The sequence below is a fragment of the Ambystoma mexicanum genome, chromosome 3q (genome assembly GCF_040938575.1).
Source record: "Ambystoma mexicanum isolate Mex_15411 chromosome 3q, UKY_AmexF1_1, whole genome shotgun sequence".
In the NCBI taxonomy this organism is placed as follows: Eukaryota; Metazoa; Chordata; class Amphibia; order Caudata; family Ambystomatidae; genus Ambystoma; species Ambystoma mexicanum.
Genome location: NC_090926.1, coordinates 682,715,388 through 682,741,087, shown reverse-complemented (window position 1 = coordinate 682,741,087; position 25,700 = coordinate 682,715,388).

Here is a 25,700-nt window from a genome sequence, read left to right as displayed (position 1 = left end):
GCAGGCCCCCACACATGTCCCCCAGCACCCCCACCCCCCAGCAGTCAGGGGCACCTGCCAGCAGGCCCCCACACATGTCCCCCTGCACCCGCACCCCCCAGCAGTCAGGGGCACCTGCCAGCATGCCCCTACTCATGTCCCACTCATGTCCCCCAGCACCCCCACCCCCCAGCAGTCAGGGGCACCTGCCAGCAGGCCCCCACACATGGCCCCCCCGACAGGTCATCACACTCCAGACCCATGCCCCTCATGGCCACCCAAATCCCACCCCAGTCCAAACACCCCACATTGAATTCCCAAAGTCATGATAGAAAATACATAACCAGCATGGCCATGAATCAATGTCCCTCAGACCCACGCAATGGTGACACATGACTGTGAAAAGATCAACATTGTGACATGCACAAAACAAATGAGATAAGACCACATCAGTAAAGTATTTAATGAATGTGTATTCAATAATTAACCAAATGAATAAAAAAAAATCACACAATAATGGAACAAATGAAGAAAAAGCTGCATGTCCAAAATATTCTAAAAACAATGTGTCAAACCAGTATCCAAATCAATCCAAAAGCAAATGGGTCCAAAGAGTCTGTCCGTCCAACCAAATCCAAAGTGTAAAAATAAGACACATCCATTTATCCCTGGTAAAAAAGAAACTTAAATTAAGTGAAATCCAGTGTAGAACCATATACAAAGTACAAATCCAGGGTCAATGAGCCCAACCATTGAAAGGAAACCTACAAAAACCCTACCTAATGAACAACTATATACAAAAAGTTGGGGCATTGTCCAAGCGCCCCAAATGAAATGAAAACCAAAAGGAAACCTAACACTAATTAACTATATACAATGGCAGCGGGCTAGTCCGACAGCTCACTTCCTGATTTCCTGGGCCAGTGCATCATCAAACTCCTGCTCGATGTCCCGGAGGCGGTCCTCTTCTAAGGCCCCGAGGGTTCTCAGGGACGATGACATCCGGACCTCCAGGTCCCTGCGAATTGCCTCGAGGCACTCGGCCCGCCTCAGAGCCCTTTGTATGGGGTTCTCCGCCCTGACCATCGTGAGCCGTGCCTCTTCTGCCCGCTGCAGCTCCGCATCTATAGCATGGCCTAACCACTGCCACACGGAAGACACTTCCCGTCCTGGGTCCTCCTGCCCTCCGGCCGATGCCTGCCCCTCCGATGTCTAAGGCCCCGAGCCATCATGGCTCCCACCTTGTTGCTGCTGCTTCTGTGCCTGTGCCCGTGCCCTGGCTCCTGCTGCCTGCACATCCTCCTCCGGTTGGGGTGCAGTTGTTGAGGTGGCCACCCCTGCAGGACGTCCGACTCCTCACTGTGGCAGGGATGTGTCCTCCACCAACCTGGCCGCATGGTCAGAGGCAGCTCCACAGGGTAGCCAGGTGATACATGGGTGGGAAGATGGCACGGGGGACGACTGGCGCATAGGGGTTCAGGTGAGGAGGGGGTCGAAGCAAGGTTCAGAAAACGGAGGAATCCGGCCTGGGTGACCTGTCCCAGTAGGCTGACGTGGTCAACGAGCCATTCGAGATGACGTGCAGTCTCCCCATGAAAAGACTGCAGGTCACCTTGCATGTCCCGTTGACAGGCTCAACCCGGTCCCGGATAGCCACGCCCATAGGGAGAGGAGGGCCAGTTGTTGTAAGCGCATCCCTCCCTGAAACCGGGTCTGGACGTAGGCATCTCTGCTGGTGCGGGATGATGCAGTCACCCGATCGGGGACAGGATTACACACCGGCACCTCCACGGCGGCCTGTGCTGCCTCCTGTCCCTGCCCCTGCACTGCACCACTGGCACCAGTGGAATCCCCACCTCCAGACCCTGTCTCTGTCCCGTGCACGGCCTCCTCCTCCACCAAACCCCCCACCAACCTGGATGACTCCGTGCCATCTTCCTTCATCGGACCCTGTGGGGTCTCAGCTGCCCCTTCTGCTGCCGAGGAGTCCAACTCCGACCTCCGCCTCTTGGACCTACCCTCGGCAGCTGCAGCCTGGGATGCGGCACCGGACTCCTCACTCCGTGACGAGATCACAACCTGGGAGGGGAGCCGGGCCTTGCATCTCCGGCTGGTGGTGTGATCCCCGCCGCTGTGCTCCACAGCACCCTCTCCGCCCTATTCATCAGTTGACGCTGTAGACAGGGAGAGATAGGAGACAGACATCAGGACACTGTACAATGGACTGATACACACATGCCAGTTGCACATGAGTGGCAGTGTCAAACTTCAGACATGGCATTACAATCCCCAACACACATGGCATGTCAACTCACACACCTGAGCAATTCCACAGCCATATGGCAACAGCCAGCACCATCCATACACATACAACAGCATGAGCAGCCAAAGGTGAGCCAGACATCACATGAAACACAGGGAGTGCACTAGACATGCACACACGCCACCACACTTACATGCATGTGTACACTTTCACCAACTGTCGCAGTGATGAGATCGGCATCCATGTCACATCTGGCAATCAGTCTTCTACATATCAGTGTCCCAAGCATCCATGTTGCATCACTGTTGAACCCTTGTGAAATACACACACATGCACATGTACATGGTGCAGATACATGCAGCTGGAACTGACATCCATGTGTGACACTACAACCATGCCAACTTACATACACAGTTATTCAAGCATTTGTGCTTCCTACATTTGCATTTGGCATGCAAGCTTACACACACATGCACCATCCGTGTGTCTCACACATGAGAAGACTCGCATGTGTTAGCCTCACGGCCCTGTACATACACATCCATACATGGCCCTACAAAACCACATGTGCAACCTGCACACTACTGGCACACCACCAAACGCACAGCTTACAATCAGTATGCATTTACACTTACCGCTCGACTCCAGATGGGTCTGCCTCTCAAGGACCTGGACGTGGAGCGCTTTTCATGTGCCAAATCACTCCGTATCAAGCTGGCCACGCGAAAACACACGGAAGACCACGCTCCTGCCCTGAAGGCCATTTTCCTGCCCCCAAGAGCACCGAGCACGCTCCCACCTGCCATCTGCTGCTGCCTGCCTGCCTTCTACCCACGTGCCCTGCTATTTGGTGCCTGCACATCAGCCACCTGCAGGGGTGCAGTTGCTGTGACCACCCCTGCTGGAACAAAAGACTCCCGACTGGGATACCATCGCTCCACAGCCCAGCCCCAGGACCCAGTTGCCCACCCACGCCTGCCTCTGGGGTTGCCATGTCGTGCACACCACCATCTGATTCCACTGGCATCCCCCAGCCAGAGAGGCAGAGGGCCACCAGCTCCACTGCCACCAAAGTTGGTGTCCTGGTGGAGCAAGACCTGGGGCAGTATGATGCCCTCTTCGGAAGTTCCCGCGCCGACAAGGAAGGACGGACCAGGATCTGGACGGACATTGTGCCTGCCATCAACGCGGAGGGGGTGGCAGTCCAAAGATTCCAACATGTCAAGAAGCGCTGGGAGGACTTGAGGTCCAGGACCCTCAACAAGGCCCGGCGCCTCGTGGAGGGGGGCCGGGGCAGCATGAGTACCATCCAGATGAGGGTCCTGGAACGCGTAGGTCCAGCGCTCTACGCCCAGATCCTTCGGAGGCAGACCCGTCCGGAGTTGAGCGGTAAGTGGCCAAGCATTGCTGTGTGAGACAGGTCATGTTGCAGGGTGCTGGTTGTCTGATACTTGCCTATATGTGTGACATAGGCCATGTATGTATGTGTGTGTGCAGGGACATCATGGTCACGCATGTGAGACCAGTAATGTGTGAACCACATGGTTGGTGCATGTGTTACAATGCAACATGCGGAGCAGCATGGGGAATGCACACATTAATGCATGCCTGTCTCTGTTATTGGACATGGATGGGGTGTGAGAGATGGGTGCTGCTATCATGGACATGTATGGTGTCCATGTCTGTGTGTCTGACTTGCGTGTCTGTGACTTGCAAATGGACCCTGGAATGGGAGTGTCTTCCGTGTGGCAGCGGTTAGGCCAGCAGATAGGTGCGAAGCGGCAGCGGGCGGAGGAGGCACGGCTCACGATGGTCAGGGCGGAGAACTCCATGCGCAGGGTGCTGAGGCGGGCTGAGTGCCTCAAGGGAATTCACAGGGAGTTGGAGGTGGACATGGCGTTATCCCTGCGAGACCTCGGGGCTAGAGAACAGGCCCGTCTCCAAGACATTGTACAGGAGTTCGATGATGCCCTGGCCCATGACATCAACAAGTGAGCCGTTGGACCTGCCCGCCGCCATTGTATATAGTTCAGTAGTGTTAAGTTTCATTTCTTTTTTCTTTCATTTGGGGCGCATGGACTATGCCCCACATTTTTGTATATAGTTAGTAATTAGGTAGGTTTCATTGTAGGTTTCATTTATGTTGTTGGGCTCATGGACCCTGGATTTGCTATTTGTACATAGTTTTACAGTGGATTTTTCTCCTTCATCTTTATTTATCTTCACCATGGAGCAATGGATATTACGCTTTTCTTTCCCTCTGGATTTGCTTTGTTGGACGGTGACTTTGGACACGTTTTCATTTGGATTAATTTGGATTCTCATTTTTTTTATTTATCATTTTTTGGGACATGCTGCATTTTCATTATTATTGGCATTATTGTGTGTTTTTATTTCATTCCCTTCATTTTGACTTGATTACATTTTTGTTTCTTACTTCAATGTGTGGTCGTCTCTCATTGGTTTCATGCATGTCACAATGTGGGTTTTCTCCGTCATGTGTTGCCATTGTGTGGGTCGAACAGACTTGTACTCATGCGCATACTGCTTATTTGTGATCTATCATGTAATGGGGATTTCAATTTGGAGTGGATGTAAAGCTTGGTTGGGTGTTTGGGCTGGGGTGCTGTGGGGTGGGATTTGTGTGGCCATAAGAGCCAGGGATCTGGATTGTGATGACGTGTTGGCTGGGGGACATGTGTCAAGGCCTGCTGGCAGGTGCCTGTCAATGATGGGGCGGTGGGGGTGCAGGGAGACATGTGTGGGACATGTGTGGGGGCCTGCTGGCAGGTGCCCCTGACTGCTGGTGGGTGGGGTGCAGGGGGACATGTGTGGGACATGAGTGGGGGCCTGTTGGCAGATGCCCCTGACTGCTGGGGGTGGGGGTGCAGGGGCACATGTGTGGGACATGTGTGGGGGCCTGCTGGCAGGTGCCCCTGACTGCTGTGGGGTGGAGGTGCACAGGGACATGTGTGGGACATGTGTGGGGGCCTGCTGGCAGGTTCCCCTGATGGCTGGGAGGTGGGGGTGCAGGGGGACATGTGTGGGACATGAGTGGGGGCCTGATGGCAGGTGCCCCTGACTGCTGGGGGGTGGGGGTGCTGGGGGACATGTGTGGGGGCTTGCTGGCAGGTGCCCTGCACTGCTGGGGGAGGGTGCAGGGGGACATGTGTCTGTGCCTGCTGGCAGGTACCCCTGATGGCTGGGGGGTGGGGGTGCAGGGGGACATGTGTGGGACATGAGTGGGGGCCTGCTGGCAGGTGCCCCTGACTGCTGGGGGGTGGGGGTGCTGGGGGACATGTGTGGGGGCTTGCTGGCAGGTGCCCTGCACTGCTGGGGGGGTGGGGTTGCAGGGGGACATGTGTGGGGGGCTGCTGGCAGGTGCCCCTGACTGCTGGGGGGTGGGGGTGCAGGGAGACATGTGTGGGACATGTGTGGGGGCCTGCTGGCAGGTGCCCCTGACTGCTGGGGGGTGCGGGTGCAGGAGGACATGTGTGGGACATGTGTGGGAGCCTGCTGGCAGGTGCCCCTGACTGCTGGGGGTGCAGGGGGACATGTGTGGGGGCCTGCTGGCAGGTGCCCCTGACTACTGGGGGGTGGGGGTGCTGGGGGACATGTGTGGGGGCCTGCTGGCAGGTGTCCTGCACTGCTGGGGGGTGGGGGTGCAGGGGGACATGTGTGGGGACCTGCTGGCAGGTGCCCCTGACGGCTGGGGGATGGGGGTGCAGGGGGACATGTCTAGGGGCCTGCTGGCAGGTGCCCTGCACTGCTGGGGGGTGGGGGTGCTGGGAGACATGAGTTGGTGATCATATTGCAACGTGACATGTGGCTTCGCTGGGGAGCATGCCCATGGTGGATGGGCTGCCTGCGGGACATTACCATGGGTGCAGGGTAGTCCCCTGTGGTGTGGGCTGCCTGCAGGGGCCGTGGAGGGGGTAGAGGGGACACCTGTGAGGACCCACACTGCCAATTCACGTGTAGGACTCCCCGCGCACCCCCTAAATACGCATTCCCCGCTCTGACAGCAAAATCGCGTGTGAAACTTCATGCGCAGCCCGGTAATACACGTACCCTACTCCAATCGCATGTGAAACTTCCCGCGCACCCCCGAAATACACGTACCCAGGCCAATCGCGTGTGAAACTTCCCGCGCACCCCTGAAATACACCTACCAAGACCAATCACGTGTGAAACTTGTCGCTCACCCCCGAAATACACGTACCCAGGCCAATCGCGTGTGAAACTTCCCGCGCACCCCTGAAATACATTTACCCAGGCCAATCGCGTGTGAAACTTCCTGCGCACCCCTGAAATACACGTACCCAAGCCAATCGCGTGTGAAACTTCCTGCGCACACCTGAAATACACATACCCAGGCCAATTGCGTGTGAAACTCCCCGCGCACCCCTGAAATACACATACCCAGGCCAATCGCGTGTGATACTTCCCGCGCACCCCTGAAATACACGTACCCAGCCCAATCGCGTGTGAAACTTCCCGTGCACCCCTGAAATGCATGTACCCAGGCCAATCGCGTGTGAAACGTCCCGGGCACCCCTGAAATACATGTACCCAGCCCAATCTCGTGTGAAACTTCCAGCGCACCCCTGAAATACACTACCAAGCCCAATCGCATGTGAAACTTCCCGCACACCTCCGAAATACACGTACCCAGGCCAATCGCGTGTGAAACTTCCCGCGCACCCACGTGATACATGTACCCCTCTCGCACAGGCCCTTTCGCGTGTGAAAGTTCCGGCGAACCCCGTAATACACATACCCTGCTGACATTGCGTGTGAAACTTCCCACAAACCCCAGTAATACACGTACCCCACTCGCACAGGCCCTTTCGCGCGTGAAACTTCACGTGCACCCCAGTAATTTACGTTCCCCGCTTGACGCCTTGCTGTTTGGCAGCCCTGTATACTGGTCCAGGGTTAGCACAGCCCTTTGCGCTGAATTGGGAATTTTTATGGCTTTTCCTTGCGCGAGGGTGTTCTTGGGGGCGTAACTGGCACTGCTGCAGGGTCGCTGCGCCACTCTGCACCACGGCTGGTTTTGGAGGCTAAAATCCATGAATACGCTGTGCAAGGAAACCAATTTTAGCGCACGCGGCTGGCGCAGACATTCACACGCGCACACTGTGCGCCAGCCGCATACGCCACTTTTGTGCGAAATCCTATGAATTACCCTGTAAGTCTGGGAAGATTAGCGCTACGGCTAATATGGTGATATGGTCCTAATCTCACCCATCATATTGCAAGAGGAAGCAGTACAGAATATCAGATATAGGGCCTCATTACACGGTATGCGGTAAGGGTTTACCGGTACCGGTAAGGGCACCGGTAACGGTAAACCCTTATCGCCTTACTACAAGGTCCCTTTGCCGGCCCAGACCTCAACGGCTGGTTTTACCAGCCGTTAAGGAACGGGCCCGCAAAGGGACCTTGGTGCTAATTACAGTACCACAATTTGCGGTACCGTAATTACCTCCTTCCCCATTCCCATTGAGCCCTATGGGGGCAAAAATGGGAATAGGGAAGTGCCTTGGTGAATGGGGAATTACCGGCCCCACTCATCTTGGAGTAGGCCAGTAATTCCGCCATCAACCAAGGCGGACACAGTAAAATAATGGCGTCAACCATGCCGCTTATAGGACCATGGTTACCGCATACCATGTAATGAGGCCCATAGTTACAAACATTTTACATTCTAGTGCATTTTGTTTCCATGTAGATCCCTATCATATGGGTATGCATATTATTATTCTGCTTTACATCTACTATATTCCTTGTAGCTATCTTTCTTCACTTGGCCCAGGGTGTTAATTTTTCTTGTTTCTTGCTATTGTCCTTTGAGAGTTCTGAGCTGTGAATTGCTCTTTGTATTGCACAAGCTTCAATCATTGGCTGCACTCATAAATGTTGAGTGACTTAGTACGGGGGAGGTGGCCTTGCAGGAATAGGGTTCTAATTGGTAGGGAGATTGACAGTTTGGTCACCAAAACATCAGAATTAGGAGCTTACTAGTCATTTTCTCTTGTATGGTGAATGTACTATTTTTCCAACGCATTAACCATTATTGGTTGGCATTACTTCAATGATAAGTAATGCCCTGAGGCTGATTGGCAGGCCCAAGTGAACTGAGTGCCTTAACGTTAGCTATGGGGCATTGCCAGACCCAGTTATGCCCCCTCACCCCTGGAGGGGTGTATTTCTATTAGCATCCCAGAATGTTTTTTAACGGGATGAAAATTGTTTTTTTTTCAAGTTGAGAAACGGTGGGTTGGCTGTTTGTCACCTTGAAAAAAACTACAAACCAAGATTGCTGCATGGACAAGGGAGACGGGAACTAAAAGTAGTACCTTTTCCCTTTCCATTGGAACCATTGCATCAACAGGTATATGCCGGGAACACTGAGTGTTCCCTGCCATGGCGTTGGAGAAGGGAGTGCTTGGTAAGTGTGGCGGGTGTGTGGGTGGGTTAGGGATGTAATCAAAGTCCCCTCCTGTGAAACACTCTCAGTCAAAGCCCCCTCACCAATGCCCAGACCCTCAACATCCACCTGATGTATCACCCGCCAGGCCCTTTAGGTACTTTTTTGACGAGGACATAAACACTATCCTAACTAGCAACCTCAAAAGTTCCACCCAAGTACTTCCCCTTGGGGACTTCAATTTGGGTTATAATGACCCGGCAGATCCGCTCGCTAGTACTATAGTCAATAGCATCTCTGAATTAGGCTTTAAACAAAGAAATATGGAACCTACTCATGCAAAGGGCACAATACTTGATTGGATAGCCGACCACAACTGTCTTGCGAACATCACCAATATCTCACCTCTAGCATGGACCGAACACTATCTGGTCTCGTTTAGGCTCTCCACCACCCCACCCTCACCCCTGCTGATTATCAGGGCTCCTCCCACAATCACAAGAAACAAGAGGAATATTACAGTCGAGAGACGTATCCCTAACCTACTCCCTAGTCTCAACTCGCTCCCCGAGAACTCAGATCCAAAGACCTTGGTTAAAGAATACAACAAAATTATGTCCACGTCGCTGGATCTAATTGCCCCTCTCAAACTTAGACTAAGTAAGCCTAAATCACACCTAAACAAATGGTACACTCCTCTCCTCAAAAATCTGAGGCTGCAAAAAAGAAATTGCGAGGCTAACTGGAAAAAAGTCCCTTCAGCGGCCAACAAACTCAAACTCTCCAAACTAACCACCCTGTACAAAAAAGAAATTTATTTGGATAAACGTACCTCCTTTGACTCTCGTATATCCCAAGCCAAATCAAACACAAAGGAACTATTCCCCATCCGTAAAGAAGTGGAAACCCCCATAGCTCCACCAGATACTTGCACCAAAGATAAAGATTGGTGCTCTGAAATCCAAAATGCACTAGCTAACAAAATTGCCACCCTACAAAACAAAATTACCCACAAAAAAACCTCCCTAAATAATCCTCTCATATCCAAACTACCTGAGAAGCCTATACTTAGTTAAACCCCTCGCTTCAACTTCTCTAAAGTGACTACTCCAGAAGTAGAAAAAATCATCATGTCACTAAAACCTTCAAACTGTAAGGGAGATCTGTGCCCGGCGCAGCTTATTAAAGATGCCGCCCGAGACCGCTCCCCCTTCATCACAAAATTAATGAATGCCTCCTTTTCCACTGGCTCCATTCCCTTGAATCTAAAACAATCCTGGGTGCTCCCCTTACTAAAAGAACCCACACTCGACCCTGCCACGCCTACCAATTACAGACCCATAACAACTCTACCCTTCCTTCTAAAAATCCTGGACAAGGTTGCTTATATACAAATACAGAGGCACTTGGAAGAACATCATCTCCTAGGAGCGAGACAATCAGGCTTCCGCCCTCAACATGGGACTGAAACTGCTCACATCGACTTGAAAGTACAAGTCAATAGGCTCAGAGATAATGGCCAGGCAGCCCTACTGCTCCTCCTTGACCTCTCTGCAGCCCTCGACCTGGTTGACCACTCCATCCTGTGCACTCACCTCCATACATCTGCCCATTTCTCCTCTGAGGCTATCATCTGGATCAGATCATTCCTCAACGGCAGAGCCATGGGGGTCTTCTCTCCTACAGCAGCAGCAGATCCCATACCCATCACTTGTGGGGTACCACAGTGCTCTTGTGTCTCCCCTACATTGTACAACATATTTACCAAGCCCCTTTTCGATGATTTGGATCATCTCGGTATTACCTACACCAACTACGCAGATGATACCCAGATCCTCCTTCCGCTTTCTGGAGATTATGAAAAGGATTTGGCCTTGGTGAATAGTGTGTACATCATCATCCAGGCATGGATGGCCACACATTGGCTATGCCTGAATGATGATAAAACTGAACTCATCATTCTAGGCACCACCACTAGTCTAAAGAAACTAAGCCATGCCTACTGCTCTTTCTTGATCGATGGGAACAACATCAAAGTGGGACAAGAAGTTAAAACTCTGTTCTTCTACCTGGATGCTAACTTCTCCTTCAAAAGACAGCTAAACTCCCTGGCTTCCTCCACGGCGTACATATTGTAAATTGATCCGTACAGCCAAACCATTCCTGTCTGACTCTAGTTGCCTAACCATTGCGAGATCCCTCATTCTGTCCTGTTTGGACTATGTCAATGCCCTCTACTTGGGATCTTCTAAAGCCATCACTAGCAAACTACAAATTCTGCAGAACAACGCCCTTAGAGTGGCCTTGGCCATTTCTAGAAAAGAGCACATCACAGGTCACAGTCAACAGAACAATTGGCTTTCCATTAAAGACAAAATTACCCTCAAAACGGCATCCCTCACCTATAAATCCCTTCATAACGCTGCCCTGACATACTTATTAGACAGATTTCACAGACAATCTTCTGAGAGACTGACAAGAACAGCTTATAAGGACTGCCTTTCTATTCCTAACTTTAAAATCTCTGCAATAGGGGGCAATAGTTTCCCAGTGCAAGCTGCCAAGTTGTGGAACTCACTACCGCCAACCCTTAGAAGGGACTTGCCCTATCAAAGTTTCCGATCAGAGGTAGTTCTATGGATGAAAATGTAAGACCCATGCCTCTCGCACACACTGTAACCAACTGTGCCTGTCTGTATAGGTTGTAGGTCAAAGGATCGAAAAAAAAGGGTCGAATGACAAAAGGGTCGAGTCAATTCGACCGAAAAAAAGGATCACATTTTTTTGCCCCCCCCCCCCAAACCCCTGTTTTTGGGGTAAAAACTCCCTTTTAAAGCTACACTAGAGCAAAAAAAAAAAGATATATTTAAATTTGTTTCGATCCTTTGGTTTTCGGTCGAATGCACTCGACCCTTTTGCATTCGACACTTTTGCTTTCGACCCTTTAACTGGACTGTAACGCTCACCTGATTCTCGCAGAGGCGCCGGTCTTGACTGGGCGACTACCGTATCTTCAAAGGTGATGCGTAGCACCCGGTTGGCTCTTTGGGCTGGACCTCTGTGCACTGTATGCCTGACGTGTAGAGTAAGATGTCTGCAGATAGAAAATATGGGGTTAATGAACTGGGGTTATTGGGGTGTCCCTATCTCTTTCCTCTTCTCCTCTCCTGTAGACCCCCAAAGGTTAACGCTCTCACCTTAGGTAAGTGAATGCCGAGCTCTCCATCTGCCTCGGAGCAGGGTGCTGTAACCAGTTTCTTCACTGGATAGGTAGCGCAGGCCTCTTGACTTCAGAGGACTGCTGTCCGTCGTTTACTGCACGAACGGTAAGTTTCGAGTCATTCAAATGTCTTTAAAGTCTTTAGTAATGATGTCTCTTGTTTTGCAGGGTTCCGGCGATGGCGGATGACGGGCTGAAGTGAGTTGAAGATGGAGCCCGTGTGATGAATAGAAGCGCCTGGAAGCACGTAAGTAAGCGCTTGTTGCCTGCTTCACTATGCGCTCTAACTGTCTTTTTATTTTGCAGGTACGAGTTCGGAGCGGCTGCAGGGTGCCGGAATACCCACTGGATTAGATGTGGAAAGGAGTAATGGCACGTGAGTATTAAAGTTCCCCAATGTCTTTAAACGCACCTTGTTTTGTCTTTCAGATGCGGGATGCAGCGCCGAAGGCCTCCGGAGCGTGCGAAGAGTTGGTAAACTTTTGTCTTTCAGATGCCGGAATGCAGTGTGAAGACCTCCGGAGCGCACGAAGAGTAGGTAAGCCTTTGCCTTTCAGATGCCGGAATGCTAACCTGTTCTTTCTTGTCTTTATAGGTGTTGCTGAAGACTGGATTCAGGATGGTAAGCCTTTGCCTTTCAGATGCCGGAATGCTAACCTGTTCTTTCTTGTCTTTATAGGTGTTGCTGAAGACTGGATTCAGGATGGTAAGCCTTTTTCCTTAGGCCCAGGACCGGATGCAGAAGACACGATGAGCGTTCTGCTGCAGAGGTTGCAGAATAACGCAAAGCAAGATTCATCCACCGGGTGTGGTTTAAATAGCCTCCTGTAGTGCTTAGGTGTCTCCTTCCACAGCCACGCCTAAGTAAGAAAAGAGCTCCTGGTAAGAAAAGAGTTCCTGCCTTCCAGAAGAGTTCCAGTGTTCTGAATCTAGGGAGTGGCTCCAGCCCCACCCAACAGGAAAAGTAGTTCCAAACAGAAGAGGATCAGAGGCTCAACTGGCAGGCAAGTAAGCAGCATGGTCTGCTGAAGGTAAGTCCACCCAAGCATTATGAGCCCGGCGCTTCCAGCGCTGGGACTGGGCATATTTATGAGCCTGGTGCCACTGGCGCCAGGACTGGGTCCAAAAGGTCCCAATTGGGACTGGTTGGCACTCGGAACCTGGGTTATGGATCTGCTTCCAAGGGAGTTGGGAAAACCCTGACCTTTTGGAAGCAGAGATCATGACAGTACCCCCCCTCAAGGCCCCTCCCAAACCGGGCTTCTCCGGGGGTTTTGGCTTGTCAGGAAATGTTCGGTGAAATCTTTTGATTAGGCGAGGAGCGTGGACATATTCAGCAGGTTCCCAGGATCTCTCTTGGGGGCCGTAGCCTTTCCAGTCAATTAGGTAGAATAGTTTAGATTTGGAGATCTTGGAGTCCAGAATGCTTTTGACTTCAAACTCGAGTTCTCCATCCACTAGGATAGGTTTTGGAGATTTGGTTAGTCGGGTTTGAGGTTGCACGGGTTTTAATAGAGAGACGTGGAAGACCGGATGTATCTTCATGTGCGGGGGCAAGTCCAACTTGACCGCTACTGGGTTTACTATGGTAGTGATGGAATAGGGACCAAGGTATCTTGGGTTGAATGTGCGTGGCCCTTTTAGAGATAGATATTTGGTGGATAACCAGACTTGATCCCCTACTTGATAGTGAGGGGCTTCCTTCCGATGTTGATCTGCTCCTTTCTTGTATTGTTCTTTAGCCCTTTGAAGGTGAGAAACAGCTTCCTTAAAGGGTTGGGTGATTGTAGAATGCAGGTAGTCTACTGCTGGTGTTTCAAGATCTTGGAGGGGATCCAACTCCGAGGTTCGAGGGTGACTGCCGTACAAAAGAAAAAACGGGGTTTTCCCAGTTCCCGAATGGACAGAGTTATTGTAGGCATACTCGGCTATCCAAAGGATGTCTTTCCAAGTTTTTTCAGTTTGTTGCAGCATGCAGCGTAAATACTGTTCCAGAGTTTGATTGGTCCTCTCGGTTTGTCCGTCGGTCTGAGGGTGGTGACTGGTCGATAGTCTCACATCAATTTGAGCCGACCGACAGCAACTTCGCCAAAAATGAGAAATAAATTGACTACCTCGATCCGAAATTAGAACCAAAGGAAAACCGTGCAGTCGGACGATGTTTTCGAGAAATTCTCGGGCCAGAGTTGCTGCTGTTGGCAAGCCTTTGAGCGGAATGAAATGCGCCATCTTGGAGAATAAGTCCACGATTACTAGAATCGTATTGTATCCGGAGCATGGAGGTAGATCGGTGATGAAGTCCATAGAAAGCGTGTGCCAAGGGCGAGGTGGGATGTCAATAGGGCGTAAGAGGCCTGCTGGTCTTTCCTTTTGACTCTTGTTTTGGGCGCATACTCCACAGGACATTATAAAGTCTCTGATATCTTTTTTCCAAGACGGCCACCAGAAGTAGCGCTTGATCTTTTCTGAGGTCTTGGCTATACCGGGATGACCTTCCATTAAAGAGTCGTGATAACAAGAGATTGCTTTTTTCTGTAAATCTGTGCTGGGTAGGTATAATCGTTCTTGGAAATACAATAAGTTGTCCTTTACTGCAAAGTCCTTTCCCTGCAGATGCCAATTCTGTATGTCTGCTGGAGTTACAAGTTGCCTGGCTTTATCCTTAACTTCCTCTATGGATTCTGTGGCGATTACACCCAGAATTCTTTGTTCGGGAATGATTGGTACAGGTTTAGGGTTGACCAAGTGTTCTTCCACTCCCATCCGAGAAAGGGCATCGGCTTTACCGTTCTTTGTACCAGGTCGATAGGTAATTATGAAGTCAAACTCGGCAAAGAATAATGCCCAACGGAGTTGTCTAGAGGATTGGGCTTTTGCGGTCTTCAAATATTGCAGGTTTCGGTGATCCGTAATCACAGTAACGGTGTGTCGGGCCCCCAGCAGATAATGCCGCCAAGCCTTAAAGGCAGACTTGATAGCCAGAAGTTCCTTGTCAGTAATCGTGTAATTGATTTCAGGAGGCGAGAATTTGCGGGACCAAAATGCCACGGGATCCAACTGATTGGTTACCGGGTCCTTTTGTGATAGAACTGCCCCCATGGCAAGGCTTGAAGCATCAGTTTCCACGATGTAGGGGAGTTCGGGGCGAGGGTGTTTTAAGATTGGTGCAGAGATAAATTTAGTCTTCAAATCCTGGAAAGCTTGTTCCGCCTCGGTAGACCATTCAAAACGTTTGTTTTTCTTTAACAAGGCAGTGATGGGCTGGACTATTCGAGAGAATTCGGGGATAAACCTGCGGTAAAAGTTAGCGAAGCCTAACATGCTTTGCACACCTTTTACGGAGGATGGTGATGGCCATTTGAGAACTGCATCGACCTTCTTTGAATCCATACGCACTCCGCCAGGTGATAATATGAATCCCAAGAATTCAACTTCAGTCACGTTGAAAACACATTTTTCCAACTTAGCGAAAAGTTTGTGTTGACGCAATCTTACGAGGACCATTTTCACGTGTTTCCGATGTTCAGATTCCGATGAAGAATAAACGAGGATGTCGTCAATGTAAACAACAACACATACATCTATGAGCTCTCTGAGGACATCGTTCATAAAATATTGAAAGGCGGCCGGGGCATTGCAAAGTCCGAAGGGCATGACCTGATATTCAAATAGCCCATACTTGGTGCGGAAGGCCGTCTTCCATTCATCGCCCTCTTTTACTCGTACCAAGTGGTAAGCTCCTCTAATATCCAGCTTTGTATATATGCATGCTTTTCTGACTTGGTCCAGGAGTTCAGGGATCAAAGGTAACGGATATCTATTCTTAACGGTGATCTGGTTCAGGGAGCGATAATCGATACAAGTTCTAAGGTCTCCTTCCTTTTTTGGAACGAAGAACAAAGCTGAAGAAGCAGGGGACTTGGAAGGACGAATAAACCCATTTGCCAGGTATTGATCCAGGTATTGTCGAAGGTGAAGGTTCTCAGGCTCGGTGAGGGCATAAATTCTACTACAAGGAGGAGTAGATCCAGGTATCAGGTCTATCTGGCAGTCATAAGACCTATGAGGAGGTAGAGAGTTAGCCTGATCCTTCCGGAAAACATCTTGGTATTCTAGGTATTCGGGAGGTAACTGGGGAGTCTCTGAAGAAATTGCGGCCAGTGCAACACCAGGTGGAGGGTGACAAGTAGAGACACATTCTGGAAACTGGACCGTTCTTGCTCGCCAATCGATCAGAGGATTGTGTTTCTCTAACCAAGGTATTCCTAGAATAATCTGAAACTGAGGGGCCTTGATCACATCGAACACGATCTTCTCATGGTGTCCATCTTGACTTACTAGCGTCACCTCTTGAGTGGTATGCGTTACTGGCCCGGAGGCTATCTCCGTACCATCCACCGTAGTAATGACGTCCTTTACAGCCTTGGGACAAAGAGTTAGATTCATCCTCAAAACCATTTCATGATCCACATAATTGCCGATGGCACCGCTGTCGACGTAAGCTTCAATTGCATGTAATCGATCCGGATTATCAGGGCTAATGAGGACCATAGGTATCACGAAATGCGAGGTCACGGAACTGGTTTTCACGCTCGGCAAGAGGACCTCTATTCTTGTCGGGCGAGGTCGTTTCCCTGCTCAGAGTTTGTAACTTTGGTAACTGCAGCTCCTACTGCCTTCTTGGCAGGTTTCACCGGACAGTCTCGAAGAAAGTGCCCTGAGGTTCCGCAATATAGGCATAATTGCAACTGTTTCCTCCTTTCCCGCTCCCTTTGTGTTAGAGGACCTTTCAGACCCCCTATTTGCATGGGTTCCCCGGAGTCTACTCCTTTGGAAGGAGTTGGCGGTTTGGAAAATACTCGAGCATCAAACTTGGAACGATCGGCCTTCCTGTTCTGCAGCCTGTGATCTATTTGAACGACCAAGTCTATATAATCCAAACAGTCTTGTGGGGGATTCACTACTTGGGCTAAAACGTCTTTGAGCTCTCCACGTAGACCTCTATAAAACAGCGTAATCCTTTTGTCCTCAGGCCATTGAGTTTCCACTATTAGTCTATTGAAAGATGCAATATAAGCCAAAAGGTCTTGATTACCCTGTCGCAACGAAAGAAGCTCATTGTCCAAGGCCTGCCCCTGTGAATGTCTTGCGAACAGTTTTTCCATACTAAGCTGAAAGGCTTGAAAATCATGGAGAACCGGATCATCTTGATTAACTAGAGGGATTGACCAGTCTGCCGCATTGCCACTAAGGTACGAAAGTACAAAAGCTACTTTTGCTTGATCAGTTGGAAAGGCTGCTGGCCGGCATAAGAAGTGCAACCGGCACTGATTGATAAATACTGCAAACCTCTTTGGGTCACCAGAAAATCGTTCGGGCGGAGCCAGAGGTACATTCCCAGGTAGGTTGATCTGCACTGGATTCATAGAGGATGTTGAAGGAAGATTTGCCCCTGATGCGGGTAACAGGGTCTGTCCGGCTTGTGACTGTAGCACTTGTCTAGCAAGATTGTCTGTTCTCTCCTTGGAAATAATTAGTTCCCTTCTTAGAGCATTCGTTTCCTGACGAGCTGCATGCACTTCTGCCCTTAGTTCCCCAAGTAACCGGGCTAGGGGGTCAGTATCCGAGGTTTCCATAGCGCCTGGGCGAGAGTTTTGCGGTAGGCTTTGCGTTCTGTAACGCTCACCTGATTCTCGCAGAGGCGCCGGTCTTGACTGGGCGACTACCGTATCTTCAAAGGTGATGCGTAGCACCCGGTTGGCTCTTTGGGCTGGACCTCTGTGCACTGTATGCCTGATGTGTAGAGTAAGATGTCTGCAGATAGAAAATATGGGGTTAATGAACTGGGGTTATTGGGGTGTCCCTATCTCTTTCCTCTTCTCCTCTCCTGTAGACCCCCAAAGGTTAACGCTCTCACCTTAGGTAAGTGAATGCCGAGCTCTCCATCTGCCTCGGGGCAGGGTGCTGTAACCAGTTTCTTCACTGGATAGGTAGCGCAGGCCTCTTGACTTCAGAGGACTGCTGTCCGTCGTTTACTGCACGAACGGTAAGTTTCGAGTCATTCAAATGTCTTTAAAGTCTTTAGTAATGATGTCTCTTGTTTTGCAGGGTTCCGGCGATGGCGGATGACGGGCTGAAGTGAGTTGAAGATGGAGCCCGTGTGATGAATAGAAGCGCCTGGAAGCACGTAAGTAAGCGCTTGTTGCCTGCTTCACTATGCGCTCTAACTGTCTTTTTATTTTGCAGGTACGAGTTCGGAGCGGCTGCAGGGTGCCGGAATACCCACTGGATTAGATGTGGAAAGGAGTAATGGCACGTGAGTATTAAAGTTCCCCAATGTCTTTAAACGCACCTTGTTTTGTCTTTCAGATGCGGGATGCAGCGCCGAAGGCCTCCGGAGCGTGCAAAGAGTTGGTAAACTTTTGTCTTTCAGATGCCGGAATGCAGTGTGAAGACCTCCGGAGCGCACGAAGAGTAGGTAAGCCTTTGCCTTTCAGATGCCGAATGCTAACCTGTTCTTTCTTGTCTTTATAGGTGTTGCTGAAGACTGGATTCAGGATAGTAAGCCTTTGCCTTTCAGATGCCGGAATGCTAACCTGTTCTTTCTTGTCTTTATAGGTGTTGCTGAAGACTGGATTCAGGATGGTAAGCCTTTTTCCTTAGGCCCAGGACCGGATGCAGAAGACACGATGAGCGTTCTGCTGCAGAGGTTGCAGAGTAACGCAAAGCAAGATTCATCCACCGGGTGTGGTTTAAATATCCTCCTGTAGTGCTTAGATGTCTCCTTCCACAGCCACGCCTAAGTAAGAAAAGAGTTCCTGGTAAGAAAAGAGTTCCTGCCTTCCAGAAGAGTTCCAGTGTTCTGAATCTAGGGAGTGGCTCCAGCCCCACCCAACAGGAAAAGTAGTTCCAAACAGAAGAGGATCAGAGGCTCAACTGGCAGGCAAGTAAGCAGCATGGTCTGCTGAAGGTAAGTCCACCCAAGCATTATGAGCCCGGCGCTTCCAGCGCTGGGACTGGGCATATTTATGAGCCTGGTGCCCCTGGCGCCAGGACTGGGTCCAAAAGGTCCCAATTGGGACTGGTTGGCACTCGGAACCTGGGTTATGGATCTGCTTCCAAGGGAGTTGGGAAAACCCTGACCTTTTGGAAGCAGAGATCATGACATGGACACCGTCTGTATATATGTATATAATCTTGCAGTTCTTCTTTGTCATTGTGCCCATGTATATTTTGATTGTTGTAACTAAGCTTCGCATATCCATGTAAAGGCTGTGCCCTGTTACCCTAGGGTATGCTCGTGCATTACAAATAATAAACAAACAAACAAACAAACATGTGGAAATTGGAAATTGGGGTTGGGAACAGATGACACAGGGGAACGCCGGGGTGCACTTACCTTTGTCCTGGCGGGGAAGAAGGAAGGCTCCTGCTTCTGAGGAGGCTCAGGATGGGGTCTTTACCATGAGGTAGAAACTCTGTTTGGAGCTTTCTGATTGTCTGCGAGACCGCCACCCCCCCCCCCCTTCTGCCGGGTTGAGAATGCAGCTTTTGGGGCTACACTTATCATTTGATGGAAGCCCCTGCATACATGGAGCTACAATTTGCACATAGTGATTATATCATTCATATGGAGCATTGAATGGCAGCAGATGACAATTCAGAGGCATTCCAGGCTGCACTTGGCATATGATGGATGCACCTAGACACAGAAGCAGCAGCTTGCATTTGGTGACTATACCAGGTATTTGATACATTAGCTGCCATCAGATGGCATTTCTGAGGAAAAGAAGGTTGAACTTCGCAGATAATAGTGGCACCATAAATGTCAGGCTATGTCATACATAGTATGAATACCTGGCATGTGAAGATCCTGTTCATCAAGCCAACACTGGAGATGTGTTTGTAGCATCATTGGACCTCTCTAATGCTTTTTATGGTGTAATTAGTTTGAGATTGTAGACCAAAATGCTGGCCTTAAAGATTCCTCGCAAGATAGTCCACCTTCTTGCACTGCTTCATACTCGGACTTCCATCAGGGTCCGTCTGACCAGGGAGGGTGTCCTTTCGAGAGAAATAGCCACCTGTGTGGGGACAAGAAGGGCTGTTCACTGGTGCCTATTCTTTTTAATCTGTACATGTTCGATGTGGAGGGAGTGTGACAGTGACCTCTGATCACGCCGGCCAGACTGGGAAGGATGGCAATAGAGTGGATGGCCTTTGCCAATGATCTCATCGTATTTGATCGTACCCCGGGGGGTCTTAGGAAGAAAATGCAACTTTTCTACCACTATGCCCTGGCCAATAACCTTATGCCCAATGCATCAACATCGCGGATTCTGGTCTTCACAAAAAAAGAAAGATCCAAACATATGAGTGGATCATGGGTGAAGAACCAGTAGGGCAGGTACAGGCCATTACATACCTGGGATACTTCCTCACTAATAGGGTCAGTATGAATCAATGGAAACAGAGTCTTGAGGAGAAGGTCTGCAAACTCAGGTCTCAGATGAAATTTTTGAGAGTAAGGGTCTGCAGATTTTCCCTGATTCCTATAAGGCGCAACTACCTAGCAAAATGTGAGCCTATCCTGCTTTATGGCCTCAATATTTGTACTCATGGTATGAGTTCATCACTTAATAGGATCCAGGGAAAGCTGTGGAAAGAGCTAATGGGCCTATCAATGGCTGTGCCAAACACAGTTATTAGCCATGAGTTGTGTCTTATATCTCTTAAAGTGAGGTATCTCTGGAAACATCTTTCCCTGCATAAGAAAATAAGTGATCCTCCCAAAAACTCTCTGTATGAGACTCTAAGAGAGGTGGCTGTAGCCAGAAAAGTGAATGAATACAATACTTCTATCATTAAGACTTACCACAGAGGATCTTATACAACGGCCAAGTCTGGTGAAGAAGTTCCTCCTGAGGGCTGATTGGGTGGAAACGGTTGATAGTGTTAATTCATATGGTTCTTATAAAGACTATTCTAATTTCTGCCATGCAAGGGAATGTTTGCCCCTTTACTTGCAGAGGTTTCCCTGCGAGAAAAGAAGAACTAGCTATATGCGTTTTTGTCTTAATCAGCTACCGACCCTTGAAAGGATAATCCATTGGGATAATAATAGGGTTCTTAGGTTGGAATCCAAAGCTATGAGGTGCCGATTTTGTGGGGATGCCAACTCTCAAGAGTCACTTAAGCATTTTGTGCTAGGGTGTTTGCACTTGGACACGATACGTGCTCTAACTCTTAAAGATAGATATAAGAAAGACTCAGAGCTTTCTGTCAATCTATTTTGGAATAGATGTACGTGGGGTCTAAATATATCCTTGATTGTGGCACTGAATGCACTTTTGCAGGCCATAACTAAAGGCTTGGAACAAATGAATTCGACTATGTAAAACTTTTTTGTGTGGGAATTTGTATTTTAACATTCTGTACTCTGCTCGATGTGGTTTTTAAATCTTCAGATGAACTTTTGGATATGTGTGATGTATTATTGATTTTTTTTTAATGCTATTGCTTGATATGTTGTGTAAGGTTTTTTGTAAACTAAAAACGCAACAATAAAAAAAGTTAAAAAAAGAGTATAAATCAGGCCTAAAAGTGCAATGCACCCATATATGAGTGTATTCCGGTGACCCCCGGCCGACCCATAGAGCCGGGGTTTGCTCCGAAGTACTTTAAGACGAGATAGCTGCACCTCTGAGATGGATGGGGGTGCAGATGTATTACTCCAACACTAATCAAAAAGGACAACTCAATGGTTTGGCAAAGGGAGTCTGTTTAATGACAAGTACAAAAAACGGGGAGTCATGGAAATCAGCAGTGATGCGATAGTCAAACTCGCTTCAACTCCAACGAACTTCACACAAAACATAACTTTTATACACAAAACACGTCATAATCGACGTGTAACACTCAAGAGTTTAACATGCAATTCTATTGGTTAAGAAAAAGTAACTTTAACATAGGTACTAGATCTGTATATGGTAACGGCTGAGGGGATTGGGTAAACACTGTCAGGTGGGCGCCTAAGCCCTCCCTTCAAACATGACTACTGTAGACGTCACTAAAAGTATGACGTCCCATTGGTTCTACTAACTATAGGACCCTAGATTATTTGGTCCATTGTGATTGGGTTGGCGTCAACCCCATGCATAAATTTTCACTTTGCTTAGCAGCATGCAGAATGGTCAGCCAGGTGCAGGGTGCCCCTCAGCTACCCGGCCTTCCTCCAATTAAGGTTACATTCAATCATCGCTTCAGCAACTATGTGTCAATTGTTTTACTGTGGTTGGCCTCGAAACTGCATCTTCTCTATGGAAAAGTTCTGATATCTCTGTCTGGGCGGATGCCAAGCGTAGGTGTGAACCTGTGCTCCTTCTCGCACGGCTGGTCACGTGATACCCACACCGCGATTTTGCTGAGTTTCTCTCAATTTGTGCATTTAATTCTTATTTAGCTTGCCACCTGCCTACGCCTCCTTATCTCGACCTTTCAAAGACAGGATATTCTGTTCTTACTTTTAATTATATGTAGCTACTGTTCATTCCTTCTATTGGTATGACCTTGGCTCTCCTGGCACGAGTTGCATCTGCTGAGTTTCGATTCAGCCGTCTCTTCTCGTTTAGTTAGAATATGAATCTTGTCTTGTTGGCCTCTAGTAACCTGAGATGATTCTGCTTTTAGTGCAAAGTGGAATAGCACTTATAATACTGTGCTTCATTTTGAGGTAGATTATGTATAATGGCGCCTGCCGCTCTATTCTTCTACTTCGCATAGCAAGCCGTACTGTTTTCTTAGCTTTCTTGCGGTTCCAAGCATATGTACAGGCGTTAGTTGGTTGAATATCTTCATCCTACTTACAGCTTAAGCTTCTTTGTATTTCAACATCGTTCTCTTCTTCTAGGTTCAGAATATCCTTATTCATGGCATTTTGTCTCTTTGTGTCATCCTTGGGTCTTCATATCTTCTATTTGCGAGTCCATCCGAGTCCTTGTGATGTCACCATTCGTCTTCCATTAAGGTCTTTTTGGTTTCTTCCAGGACGGTACTTAGGCAATCTTCATTTTGTCTCATTTGCTGGTAGGGTTTTTTCAATGGATACCTTACTGGCCATGGTTTTCTGGGTATTGGTACTTCAATAGGTATTGCTCTTCTGATAGGTACTGGGCAGAGCCCTACTGTGTCTCTCTGCTGGTTTATTTGCTCATCATACGTCACATATTTTGGTGTGAACGTTCCTGGTACTTCAAAATGGGTGACTGGAGTGCAGGCTTTATTTGGGACCTCCTCTACACTCCCCCCCTTTTTGGGCGATTCATCAACCACTTTCACTTCCTCCTTTGGATTCATCTTACTTGGTTCCTCTGTATTCATCTTCACTTCATCGTCTAGGTTCATTCCTTCTTCATCTTCTGGGTCTGTACATGATGGTTTGAAGAAGTGTCTTTTTGGAGTCCATACCTTTATTACTCCTTTCAGGCTTCCTGCTGTCCTTACATGTTCGTCTTTATTCCATGTCATTAGTTGACATTGTCCATTGGGGCTACATTAAATCCATTTTTAATAATTTCTGTGTTTCCTAGGATAAAAAAAACTTAGTTCCCTCAGGTGCATGCCTGCTGGCCTTCACAAAGTCTCTTATTTCTTCATCAGTCAGGTCTTTGGGCTTCCATCTTGGCTTGACATCAATCATGATCTTCATCCCTATGGCTTTCTTCGCAGTCTTCTGGCACTAAGAGATTATTATCTTGATAACACAAGATCCTAACATCATCACTAGCAGGGCTCCTAGGAACTTGAATATGTCTGCCATCCATTGTGAGACCCACGGGAAAAGTGATCCAAACCAGCTATCATCATCAACTTCGTCAGTCTCGTCGATCATCTGGTTCTGTAGCTTCGTCAACATATCTATGGCTTCTGTTAAAGTTCCATTTTCCTCGTTGTGAGATGGAATAAATGTGCAAGAAGATTCTCCGATTTTTGCACAAACTCCTCCATCCATGGCTGTGATCATGTCAAGGACATATCTGTTCTGGAGAGTCATCAATTGGATGGCCCTTAACTCTTCCTTAATCACATTGAATCCTTTTATGGTCATGTTGATGGTCTGCAGTAACTCCCATCTGGTTATCTGCAACCATTTAGTATTTACTCTAACTTGGATTCTTGGCACGAAGAGCATTGTGAACACTGATGAGGTGAGGCTGAACAGCCTATGTTAATATGGGATTGCATGAAAGGCTTCTTCTGATTTAGCAGAGAAGTAATGTTCTCTCTTCATTCGAGTTATAAGTTCCACAGATCTCTTTTTTCTCAGGTGAGCATCTGCTTTCGGGAAACTGTCAATATTCAGGTCACTTATCGGGATCACCAGTGCTGGAACATGGACGTTCACTATTGTGCATATGCCTCCCCAGTTATTTACAGTCTGATGTATGCTTTGGATCTGCATGCCCACTGCAGTTCCATGTATCATTCCTGGGGCATCAAAGACTTTTCTCCCATCTTTCTTGTGCCATTATTCCTGAAGCAGAATTTCAGGCTTTTCAGTGGCACGATCTGCAAGGGTCCTCCTCTGTCTTTGACCCATGTCAGCAGCTTTGCAAGTTTTGGCCATAACGGCTTGCATCCGTTTCGCACTATGTTGATGGTGGGCTCGTAGTGACCGACGACCATCCATGCTTGGCAAATCACTACTCCTTTCTCCCATCCGCCTGGTGAAAGCACTGTTCCACAAATTTGCATTTGGCCTCGATTCTTCCATCTCTGAGCTTCTTCTGGAGTTTTTCCTTGGACATTTAACCTCGGGTTCACTTCCCATCTTATTCCCGCTCCTTTAACTCCAGGCTTCTCGTACCTGATCACATGATTCCTAGTATGAGCTCTATTCTGTGTCTTGATGTCTTGGACATAATCATCTTCATCGGGATAGGCTGTTTAATTTTCCCATATCAATGAGGCATCACTGGCCTCTGGTCTTGCACATTGCTCTGTGTGAGAGACAGTATGCTGTTGGGACATCAATTTCTACAGCCACGAAGATTTTGGATTCCCCATGCTGTATGGTAGGAGTGCGCAAACAAAGCATTCCCCTTCAGAATTTCATCTTCCAACATGCTTCATGTGCTGGTACCAAATGTTGTTTCCTATGTGTGCTCTGCTATCCAGGTAATCGTTCAGTTTATTGTCATCTCCATGCATGCTTTCTTTGATTCTTAGTGTTTTCATGTAGTTTGCTATTACTACATCTCTGAATGCATCTGTATGGCTTTTTCTTGCTGTGAGATTTTCAGGTATCCCGGTCCATGGTGCAGGCTTCCTCATCTGCGCCATTTGAGTGGACAAGAGTCTGGAAGCTCTTTCCTTCTCTTCATACATCCTTTTCCTGCTGGTTACAAATGCCCATGCCAATCAGCCTGACGCTGGTCCGGTATATGGCTGCACTGTGGAACTGGTACTTGTCCCTTGTGTGGGAACATATATGATTGGCAATACAGTGTTTGCGGTTTTGTTTTTCAGTTCCTCATGCAGTTTCCTCGCTCTGGCTATGTACGGAAATGATGAGTCTACTATCAGTGTCGTCCTTGCAGAGAGTTTTTCTGAGTTGGCCCTTATTTTCTTGAGAGTCTCTGATATGACTGCTTCTGTTGGTTTTCCTCTTATTTCTTCTTGTTTCCTCACAAAATCTTCTGTGAAGTTTCTTAATGTAGACAGTCTCTTCTTTTCTACTGTTTTGATTTGTGGTTCTGCAGTCATTGATACTAGGCCTGTTTCGTGTGCATTCAGTGTTTGCG